This window comes from Cucurbita moschata, unplaced genomic scaffold (genome assembly GCF_002738365.1).
Source record: "Cucurbita moschata cultivar Rifu unplaced genomic scaffold, Cmos_1.0 Cmo_Scf00040, whole genome shotgun sequence".
Classification (NCBI taxonomy): domain Eukaryota; kingdom Viridiplantae; phylum Streptophyta; class Magnoliopsida; order Cucurbitales; family Cucurbitaceae; genus Cucurbita; species Cucurbita moschata.
The window spans coordinates 441,466-453,786 of record NW_019268556.1 but is presented as its reverse complement, the minus strand read 5'-3'; the positions used below and the strand labels follow the sequence as shown (position 1 = coordinate 453,786).

Sequence of the window (12,321 nt, the reverse complement as noted above, 5' to 3'; positions counted from 1 at the left end):
TGATATTCATTTTAGTTATTAAGAAGTTTAAATTATATGTGTTCACATTTATAAAGGATTTAACTAATAAAAAGAATATAAATCTAAAAAAGCCACTTGCACGCAACGTGTCACAATCGCCTTTTCTTGGTAGCAGATTTGGCGATTGTGCGGCACTCACTCTCAGCACTGCGTGAATCAAGTCAACTTCAGATCACGTTGCCTACAGTTGGACAACGTATATTCAAGCCTCAGGTCTTGATTTAAAAATAAGATTTTAGAAAATGTGTTGAAAGGTTTTGGAAAAAGAGTTCTTAAAGCAAGAATGAGAGAGAGAGAGATTGAAAGTGGTGTTATATAGCATGCAAGCAAAAAGACAACAACGACTTAAACAGTATATAACTTTTCCGGTAGGCAGAATTTGACAACTAGTCATATCCCCCTTTATACAATTTGAAGCATTTCATGTTTACCACGAGTAGCCATGATTTCGCCGAAACATCATACTCTTAAAGAAACAAGAAGGATATAATAAAACATGAAAACAGTAAAAGATAGTAGTAAAGTAGTACAAGGCAAGGGTTTCGGCGTGTAATGGGCATGCGATCATGGACAATATGCCTTGGACAAGCATGACCGTGACACAACGCATGAAATTATAACATGATCTTTAATATTAATAATACATAATCAATGTTCTACACAAAATGGATAAAATAATGCTATGAAACATTCTATCGTTGAATTTCTTATTTTCTTTTACCTTTTCAAACTCTAGTCTAGATTTTAAATATTTGAAAGTAGAACATATTATGTAACGAATATGAACATAATTTTAAAAATATAGTTGCATGCAAAACGTGATTTGGAAGATTAATTTATAATATGATATTTAATATTAATTATACTAACCCATATAATACTCAAAATGGATAGAATAATGTTTAGAAATATTATTTCTCGTTGATTTTTCATTTTCTTGATCTTTTCAAAGTCTCTTACATGTATTCTTTAAATGGGAGAGGAAACGTTTAGAATTAAAACATGGTTGAAATTTAGAATTAAAAATAAATATTAAATCGTGGTTGTAGTTAGTTAGTTAATTAATTAACTAATTAAAAAAAATGGATTTCATCACATGACATCTTTCTCTTCTTTGATCATATTAATTTCGTTACAATTACTTAGATTTTAATTAAAAATTAAACATCAAGAATTTTTCTGAGGGTAGGAATATAAGTTTTGGATAAAAAATTAAGTGTATAAAAAACATTCTCTATCTGTTTACCCTAATCCATGAAGCTAGTATTTGATGAGTTACGGAAAAAACAGCTATACGTCAAGGAGAGATGTGACTTTGGACGAAGATGTGTCACCTTCCTCGAGCACTTCATCAGGTGTGGAGAAATCAAAATGGATAGTAATAAGATAAATGCAATCCACTATTTGAGAGTCCCCACTTTAGTGACTGAACGATCCTTTTGGGGATTAGAAAACTACTGTTATCAGTTCGTTGAAGGGTTTTCACGACAAGCCGCCCCATTAATAGAACTTTTGAACAAAAATCACTCTTGGTCGTGGTCAAACGAGTGTCAAAAGGCCTTCAAGATCCGAAGGCAATCATGACGAAGGGACCTATCCTCGGTTTGATAGACGTCTCTAATACTTTCAAAATAGAGATTGATGCATTCGACTTTGTCCCTTGGGTGTCCTTTTCGAGGAACGCCATCCTATCGCCTATGAAAGCAAGAAGTTCAATAATGCGGAAAGGAGATATACTTTCTTCGGAAAAAAAATGTTCGTCGTCGTCTATTGTGTTAGAGTCTTGAGGCAATATCTCTTGGGATCCAACTTCGTGATGAAAACAGACAACAGTGTCATTTTCCACTTCTTCGATCAATTGAAGTTGACGTCATAACAAGCTTGGTAGCAAGAATCATTAAATGAGTTCGACTTCAAGGTCGAACATAAAATAGGAAAGAGTAACGAAGCGGTCGACACGCTGAGTTGAAAGGGCGAACATGCGGCCCTGTGCATGCTAACCCACATTCAGTCAAGTAAGAATAGTGGGTCGATGCGCAACATCATAAAGGAACACCTATACCAAAGCTATTGTTCTAGCCAACAGGGTTAGAAAGTCAGAAGATTTGTACGAAGCATTCGAGAATTCCAAGTCAAATGGAAAAATCTCCCTGTAGATGAAATTAGTTGGGAATGCACCAAAAGTCTGAACTCTGCTGCGATCCACATGGGAGAATTCCAAGTCATTGGCAAGCCTTGCCAGACCTAAATCACTTTAAAATGTAAGGGTCTTCAATAGTAATTGACTTTCACGTAGCTTACTTTCACAACATGTTTTCAATGATTTTCCTTGCCCACGTTTTCTAGAACTTATTCTCTATAAACGTGAATCAAGGCTCCACCATGCACCACAGCTACCTTGCTTGGTGGATTAGAGTATAAAAAATGTCATATGATACAACAAGTCGAACCTCCCTTCCTCTCCAACTAGTACCTAAAACTAGCGCCTTAGACCAACTCAGCCATCTTGACCATCTTTTTCTATTTTATTTTGTAACAACTCAAGCCCGCCGCTAGCAGATATTGTCCGCTTGAGCCTATTACATATTGCTGTCAACCTCATGATTTTAAAAATACATCTTGATCACATATAGGAGATGAAGATTTTTATTGGATTCCTAGGCTAGTTAGGTGGCTTAATTTGGGCTTCTAGCTCCAGGTTACTCTATTCTGTCTCCACGAAGATCTTTAGTGTGGGAGCACTAGGGTCTAGACTCTCTGACCACTACTCACAATCCTATCGTGCTCAGGCTACTAGAGGCATCCTGATCTTGGTCATGGTCTAACCAACCTAACTCTAACACCCTAGCTTTATGTAGATAAACATGCTCCATAGGGAGAACACATAGTCAAATACCTGGAGCTAACAAATACTATATCATCCACAATACCTGGAGCTAACAAATGCTGTATAAACATGAGTACATTTGAATTTTGTCCCTTGAAGTTGCTCCAAGTATTGCCGGTAGTTGTTTTCTATTAGAACGTTCATCTTGTTTCTTTAATAACTCAAATTCTTGAATGCCTTAAACAAGATAAATTTTAGCTTTGGGATGGTTGAGACAGTGAAATTTGATGAAAATCCCTATATCGAGCCAAGAAGCTGGTCGAGACAGTGATTTGACATTGCATTTGTTCGTTTGTCTCACCGAAGTTACGAGGGTAATCGCTCGTCATTATTTCCTTCCTCTTTGTTTTCACTCTTTTATCTCTTGCAGGTTGATCTGTGAGGAGCATGTAAAGGTTTTGACGTGTCGTGGGCGTAAGGGGAAAGCGTATACAAGGAGGGTGCGAGAATTCCAGTGCCTTTTTGGTAACTGAGTTTTTTTTTTTTTTTTTTATCTTTACAGTAAATAACTACGTACCATAAATAACTATGTATAGTAAATAACTTTGCATATAGTAAACTAAACCATATATATTCTTCTTCGTATAACGACCCAAAATTTTCTACTTAATTTAAGCTCGCTACTGTATACATATCCTAAACATTGGATGCAGAAGACTTCATTTAAATTTCATAAAACATAACCTTTACCTTAAAACACAACCATGGACTTACGTGTTTCAAAAACATCTTTAAAACGACACAACAAAAGACCCGAAATAAAATAAATAAGCGTTTAAGTTAAAAACATTCTATTCTAGCCTAAGTCTAAGAAAATAAATACCACTATCCTATGCATGTGTCATAGTCTCAAGTTGCGACGCCGTCGTCAGCCGTACAGGAATGCGTTGCCTTAACTTGAAAAATGTAGTACCACATGGCTAGAGTATTTAAAGAAATATTGAGTAAGTGACCCCACTATTGGGGTTAAATGCAAGAACATGCGAGTGCAATGACGGGACCTATCCTTTCAATCTATTTCTCTACGGTACTATCCTAATGGGTAATTTGGACATGTACCATATACTCTACACATAGCCCATGTGCGGGTATGGGCTCATTAGTCCGTTCGCACACCGTTAGGCCACCTTACTTGTCGGGCGAGCATACACTGGGACGCTCCCTAGGCCGGACACCTATTAGAACTAGTAACCGTCATGGCAGTGCTATGCAAAACATAATGATCGTTGTCCTGCCATTGGATATACGTATCCGTACCCTCGTGATGGAATAGGGGAACCCCCCTAAATGCATGAGCACACATAATGCATAAGGTCCCCAACATTTCTACTTTTATCATTAATGAATATAACCCCGCTATCATCTTTCATGCTTAGCATGTCATTTCTCATTTTTCAGTCTACGTATCATACATAATCCTAACGGGGTTACATTTCATTTCATTTATCGTGATATCGTGTCATAAATAACATGTTGTATACAGACAATTTAGAAAACATATCATAACGCTCCATGCTTTTAACATGTCGTTTCATAACGTGCAATTCACACAACAATTACCTCAATGGTCACACAAAACAATCTAAGCATAACACATCACATCACATCACAATATATCGTATCATAACATGTCATATTGTTCCCTAACTTATCATAGCCTTAATGTTCTTATACCTATCACAGTCATATCGTTACGTGAATGTACCTTAGTCACATCATTACAGGAACGTACCCTAACGCTATCGTTCTATCAATCTATCACAAACCTATCCCTTTCTACCCATATCCTAACCATATTCTTTCATCAATCTCTACTGTCCATAGAACTCTGGTATGTAACCTAACCTTAACGTTTCATGAACATATCTTACTTCTATCGTTACATTTCATTTTGTGCATTCTTCTCGTATCCTATCTCAAACATATCCTTGAACACATCGTACCATAATTATTGTCATACAATCCACATATTATAACATAACATAAACATAATATAAGCATATCGATTCACAGATAATTCACACATACCAATATATATGACATGTGCAGAACCACAGGCACGTGTCAACATCAAATATAACCATGCCGATAGTAAGGCCACTTACCTGGCTAGCTTAAGTCGTTGTCACGAATATATTTTTAATGAAAGTTTGATTTCGTCCTTTGAAATTCGAGTAAAGCTATGTGAGCCCATGACTTAACATTATCTCTAATCTACCTTGGTCCATTGTTAAAAGTCTTGAAATGTTATATATATATATATATATATATATAAAATGCTATTTTCACTAAATATTTTGTTTTCTATTATTATTGTTGTAGGGAATATATTGCTACTAGACAAAATTTAATGGAGTTTCTTCCTTTGATATTTTCGATTTTATTTTTAAATTTTGTTCACCAAATCTTTCCTCAATCTTCCCTCCTCACTTTTGACGGTATAAATAGATTTTCATTCTCTAAACAGACATTCCTCCTGGGTATTTATTTTCTAAACAGATATCATTGGCCAATTTTAATTTATTGTTTGCCTAATCTTACCGATTTATAGAATTGCTAACAAAAATCTAATTAACTGCATGAAAATTAGATTTGATTATTACATAATCAGTAAAATATTGGATAAACAAAAGAAGATTGGATCCTAAATTAATTTGTTATAACCATAACTATAACCAAAGATGAGATAGTTTTTTACCTTAATAACAGACCAAAATCTCTAAATCTGCCTATCTCTAAATCTGCCTTGATTGAAAGTCATTTTACTTTTACATTTTTTCTATTTATTTTTGGCCTAACTGTAATATTGTGCGGTGTGAATTGAGGAGATAGAATGGGATTGGGACAAGAGGTTAGTTGAGAGAGAGGTGGGTAAGTTTTATTTTTATTTTTTATTTTTATGTAATCCTTTTTTTAGTTATTTATTTATTAATTATTATTATAACTTTTTTTTTTATAATTTTGTGTGTGTTGATTTATAGAATTGCTAACAAAAATCTAATTAACGGCGTGAAAATTAGATTTGATTATTACATGATCCGTAAAATATTGGATAAAGAAAGAAGACTGAATCCTAAATTAATTTGTTATAACCATAAGTATAACTAAAAATGAGATAGTTTTTTACCCTAAAAACGTACCAAAATCTCTAAATCTGCTTAGAAAGTCATTTTACTTTTTACATTTTTTCTATTTAGTTTGGACTAACTGTAATATTGTGCCTTGAATTGAGAAGTTTTATTTATTTTTTTATTTAGTTATTTATTTATTAATTATTATTATAACCTGTGTGTGCGGGCATAAAAAACTTCTTGTGTATTTGTATAAAAAACTTTGAGTGGGTTAAAAAATTAAAGTTATTTATTTATAAATTCCCAAAATTATTATCATCTCCAAATGTGTCCATCTAAATTCCCAAATAATCCATGTCTAAAATATTTAATTTTTTAACCCTCTCAAAGTTTTGACTTTTTTATTGCTCAAACAAGAAGCTTTACCACCAAAAGAAGGGAATTATAATACAACAAAGAAAAACCACGGCCGCCACCGTTGTTAGCAAAATGTACCATGCAATTTTTAAAGCATAAGTATTCCAATATGAGACATTTACCAGCCAAACTCCCACCAAGTAGCTTTGTGATAAGAATGCAATGGCTATGTACATGGTTATTGTTAACATCCATGCACAAATCCTATTTTTCAAAGGCAATCGACTTATAATGAACATAATCACACATACTGATGCAAAGAATGTGATAGAATTTGTAATCAAGTAACTAACGTAACAATTTCCTTGGTCTGAAGATGGGTAGGCCATTACTGCAGTTCCTGCTATCAATGTTTTCAAAGTATTGCTACTATGAAACAAACGATGAATAGTGCTATTGGAGTTGAAAGAAATGTCTTCTTGCCAAACACCGCCGAAAGGGTTGATTGCACCTTGAAAAGCCACTGTTGTGATCACCGTTGCCACCAACATCATTGTGCCTTGCACTTCTTGAAACCAATCACCTTTGTATTCAAGGTTGTTCATCCACAAACTTCTTATAAATTTTTTTGAGTGTTAGTGATATCGATGGCTTTTTATCGCATTGTTGGGAGGGAGTCCCACTTGGCTAATTTAGGGAATAATCGTGTGGCTGTATGATTAAGGAATACATCTCCATTGGTATGAGGCCTTTTGGGAAGCCCAAAGCAAACCCACTAGAGCTTATGCTAAAAGTTGACAATATCATACAACTGTGGAGATCCTTGATTCCTAACATGGTATCAGAGCCATGCCCTTAATGTAGCCATGTTAATAGAATCCTCAAATGTCGAATGATTCCTAACATGGTATCAGAGCCATGCCCTTAATGTAGCCATGTTAATAGAATCCTCAAATGTCGAACAAAGAAGACAATATCATACAACTGTGGATCCTTGATTCCTAACATGGTATCAGAGCCATAGCTCTCCAATCATTGCCGAATTCCACAATAGAGAATATCATGTCATGAATGGGATTTGAACCCATGCCCTTTCGAACCTAGTACCTGAAACTAGCACATAGACCAACTCGAGCATCTTAACTTTTTTTTTTTTTTTTTTTGTAACAGCTACAAATCACTGCTAGCATCTATTATCCACTTTGGTCTGTTATGCATCGTCGTCAGCCTCATGGTTTTAAAATGCGTCTTGGTCATGTCTAGGAGTTGAAGAGGTTTATTGGATTCCTAGGTCAACTAGGTTGCTTAACACGAGCTTTTGGTTCCAGGTTACTCTATTCTGACTCCTCGACTCTTTCTTTAGTCCTGGAGTAATAGGATCTAGACCCTCTTAACGTCGTCACGTTCCTAAGGTGCTTAATCTAGCGTATGCATCTTGACCTAAGTCATCGTATAACCAACATAACTCTTATACTCTAGCTTTGTGTTGATAAACACCCTAGATAGGGAGAACACACTATTAAACACCTGGAGCTAACACATACTGTATCATGCACAATACAAGCAAACATGCTCAATTGGAAGATAATATCTATAAATCAACCTGGAGCACAGAGCATAATAGCTCATCCTCTTTTTTAACAAATTAGAATGGTGCAGCGGAAGCATGGTGGGCCCATAACCCACAGGTCTCAAGATCAAAACTTGGCTTTCATAGATAGAGAAGGAAAGAGGTTTTAAAATGCGTCTTGGTCATGTCTAGGAGTTGAAGAGGTTTATTGGATTCCTAGGTCAACTAGATTGCTTAACACGAGCTTTTGGTTCCAAGTTACTCTATTCTGACTCCTCGACTCTTTCTTTAGTCCTGGAGTAATAGGATCTAGACCATCTGATCCTAAGGTGCTTAATCTAGCGTATGCATCTTGACCTAAGTCATCGTATAACCAACATAACTCTTATACTCTAGCTTTGTGTTGATAAACACCCTAGACAGGGAGAACACACTGTTAAACACCTGGAGCTAACACATACTGTATCATGCACAATACAAGCAAACATGCTCAATTGGAAGATAATATCCATAAATCAACCTGGAGCACAGAGCATAATAGCTCATCCTCTTTTTTAACAAATCAAAATGATGCAGCGGAAGCAGGGTGGGCCCATAACCCACAGGTATCAAGATCGAAACCTGGCTTTCATAGATAGAGAAGGAAAGAGCTAGTGTAAGTGTACATGCAAAATTGAGATTCTTAATCCAAGACTCCTGGGCTTTAAAGATTGCCACCCGACCGCTACATCCATTATACCTCTCCAATGGTTATGTCGCATCTTGATTAGAGAGGGAGAACACACTTTCAAACACAGATCACAGTATCTCATCCTCAAATCATTCAAACACAGATCACAGTATCTCATCCTCAAATCATTGCTGAATATCATGTCAAGAATGATTTGGGATTTGAACCCATACCCTTTCAAACCAGTACCTAAAATTGGCGCCTTAGACTAGCTTGGCCATCTTGATTATATTTTTTGTAACAGCTACAAATCACTGTTAGCATCTATTATCCACTTTGGCTCGTTATGCATCGTCGTCAGCCTCACGGTTTTAAAATGTGTCTTGGTCAAGTCTACGAGTTGAAGAGGTTTATTGGATTCCTAGGCCAACTAGGTTGCTTAACACGAGCTTTTGGCTCCAAGTTGCTCTATTCTGACTCCTCGACTCTTTCTTTAGTCTTGGAGTAATAGGGTCTAGACCCTCTTAACGTCGCCCGATCCTAAGGTGCTTATTCTTGTGTACGCATCTTGACCTAAGTCATTATATAACCAACCTAACTCTTACACGCTAGCTCTATGTAGATAAACACATTAGATAGGTTGAACGCACTGTCAAACACCTAGAGCTAATACATACTTTATCATGCACAATACAAGCAAACAAGCTCAACGGGAAGATAATATCCATAAATCACTCTGGAGTACAGATCACAATAGCTCATCCTTTATTCTAACAAATCAGAGTGACGCAGTAAAAGCTTGGTGGGCACATAACCCACAGGTCCTAGGATCAAAGCTTATCTTTGACAGGGGAGAAAGACTTCAAAAATGAGCTTTAGGAAGAAAATACTTTAATATTGATAGATAAAATATTTTAAAAGTTGGTTATCAAAATTTTATATATGAAGAGCATGTAAATATACATACAAAATCAATTGATACGAGATTCTTAATCCATAACTCCTAAGCCTTACCCGCCCACCCTACATTTCTTGGTTCATATGTAAGCCTCACATTTTAAAATGTTGTGCATTATACCTCTCCAATCATTGTCAAATCTCACAATAAAGACTATCATGTCAAGAATGTGATTAGAACCTATGCCCTTACGGACCAGTACCTAAAGCTAGTGCCGTAGACCAACTCAGTAATCTTGACAATTTTTTTTTCTTTTGTACGCTACATAGCACTGCTAGCATATATTATCCACTTTCAGGTTCTAATGCATCATTGTCAGTCTCACAGTTTTAAAATGTGTCTTGATCATGTCTAGGAGTTGAAGAGGTTTATTGGATTCCTAGGCCAACTAGGTTGCTTAACACGAGCTTTTGGATCCAGGTCACTCTATTCTGACTCCTCGACTCTTTCTTTAGTTTTGGACTCGTAGGGTCTAGACCCTCTTAATGTCGCCACGATCCTAAGGTGCTTAATCTAGTGTCGCATCTTGACCTAAGTCATCGTATAACCAACCTAACTCTTATACCCTAGCTCTGTGTAGATAAACACGCTAGATAGGTTGAACACAACTGTCAAACACTTGGAGCTAATACATACTTTATCGTGCACAATACAAGCAAACAAGCTCAACGAGAAGATAATATCCATAAATCACCTTGGAACACAAATCACAATAGCTCATCGTCTTTTCTAAGAAATCAGAGTGGCGCAGCGGAAACGTGGTGGGCCCATAACCCATAGGTCCCAGGATCGAAACCTGGCTCTGATAGAGAAGAAAGATTTCAAAAATGATTTAGAAAACAATTTTTACAATGATCGAAACCTGGCCCTTTAAAATTCGTCTTGGTCATGTCTTCTTATACTCTTGCTTTGTGTAGATAAACATGCTAGATACGGAAAACACATTACTGTCAAACACTTGGAGCTAACACATACTATATCATGTGTCCTTGCATAATACAAGTAATATATGCATAATACAAGCAAACAGCCCTTGGAGATATCATGTGTCCTTGCATAATACAAGCAATATTTGCATAATACAAGCCAACAGCTTAATAGGAAGATAATGGATCACAACAGCTTAATATTTGCTGACCTAACCTATTTATTCGCTATTCCGCTCAATGGGAAGATAATATCCTAAATCACCCTGGAATGAATTAGAGTGGTGCAGAAGAAAGACAGAAACCAACCTGGCTCTAATGGAGAGCAGAGCAGACATTTTTTTTGAATTAGAGTGGTGTAGAAGAAAGACAGAAACCAACCTGGAGAGAATTAGAGTGGTGTAGAAGAAAGACAGAACGCAGAAGAAAGACAGAAACCAACCTGGCTCTAATGGAGAGAATTAGAGTGGTGCAGAAGAAAGACAGAAACCAACCTGGCTACGAGCTGTGGCATTATTCATGTCAAGAATAGAATTTGAACCCATAACCTTTCAAACCAATACCTGAAACTAGAGCCTTAGACCACCTCGGCCATCTTGACTATTATTGTTTGTAACAGCTATAAATCAATGCTAGCATATATTATCCACTTTCAGGTATTGATGCATCGTTGTCAGTCTCACGGTTTTAAAATGTGTCTTGATCATGTCTAGGAGTTGAAGAGGTTTATTGGATTCCTAGGCCAGCTAGGTTGCTTAACACGAGATTTTAACTCCAGGTTACTCTATTCTGACTCTTCGACTCTTTCTTTAGTTTTGGACTCGTAGGGTCTAGACCCTCTTAATGTCGCCACGATCCTAAGGTGCTTAGTCTAGTGTACGCATCTTGACCTAAGTCATTATATAACCAACCTAACTCTTACACGCTAGCTCTGTGTAGATAAACACGTTAGATAGGTTGAACACACTGTTAAACACCTGGAGCTAATACATACTTTATCATGCACAATACAAGCAAACAAGCTCAACGGAAAGATAATATCCATAAATCACCCTGGAGCACAGATCACAATAGCTCATCCTTTATTCTAACAAATCAGAGTGGCGTAGCAGAAGCATGGCGGGCCCATAACCCATAGGTCTTGAGATTAAAACCAGGCTCTGATAGAGAAAAAAGACTACCAAAATGATAGATGAAATAGTTTTAACATGCAACCTTCGGATCAGGTTCCGGGTTACTAATAGAGAAGTACTAGGATGGTGATATTTTGATGTCACTTTCGAGTTAATAAGTGTAAATAATGTAAGCTAGGTATTCAATAATGGATTAGCCATGTCCTCTATCGAAGAAAGCAACATTGATACTGCGTCTCGATTTTGCATTGCCACCTTGAATTCACTTGATTTCTTTTGAATCTCATGCCCGAACTTGATGGGGAATTTGATGCCCTACAAAGGACACCTCTTCACTTAGCTTCTGAAAATGGAACGGTCGAGATTGTTCAATCTTTGGTGGAGAAGAACACAAGCACTTGCATGATACATGCCGTGATTAGTGGAAGAATTGATATCATGCCACTGATGATCAATGCGTGCCCACAATCTGTTTGGATGAAACTTCACAATGGTCAAACTGTTCTTCATTTATGCATAAAACACAACCGTTTGGAAACTCTTAAGTTGTTGATCATAATTATTAAAGATCCACAAAATTATGGGTCTATGAAGGAATGGGATGTGAATGAAAATACCATTTTGGATTTTTCTATGATGTTAAGACATGTTGAGGTATGTTCTCATAAAAATTTAAGTTTATATATAATTTTGTTATTCACTTTCTATTAATATTTTTATTTTTTTTA

At 36.3% G+C, this 12,321-nt stretch overlaps 1 non-coding gene across 1 annotated transcript; it reads left to right on the top strand.

Annotated features, from left to right (window-relative positions):
- The first annotated feature begins 10,270 nt into the window (after positions 1–10,270).
- On the top strand, positions 10,271–10,342 carry TRNAM-CAU. The gene has a single exon. It is a non-coding gene; the product is annotated as a tRNA-Met (tRNA).
- Positions 10,343–12,321: the final 1,979 nt, after the last annotated feature.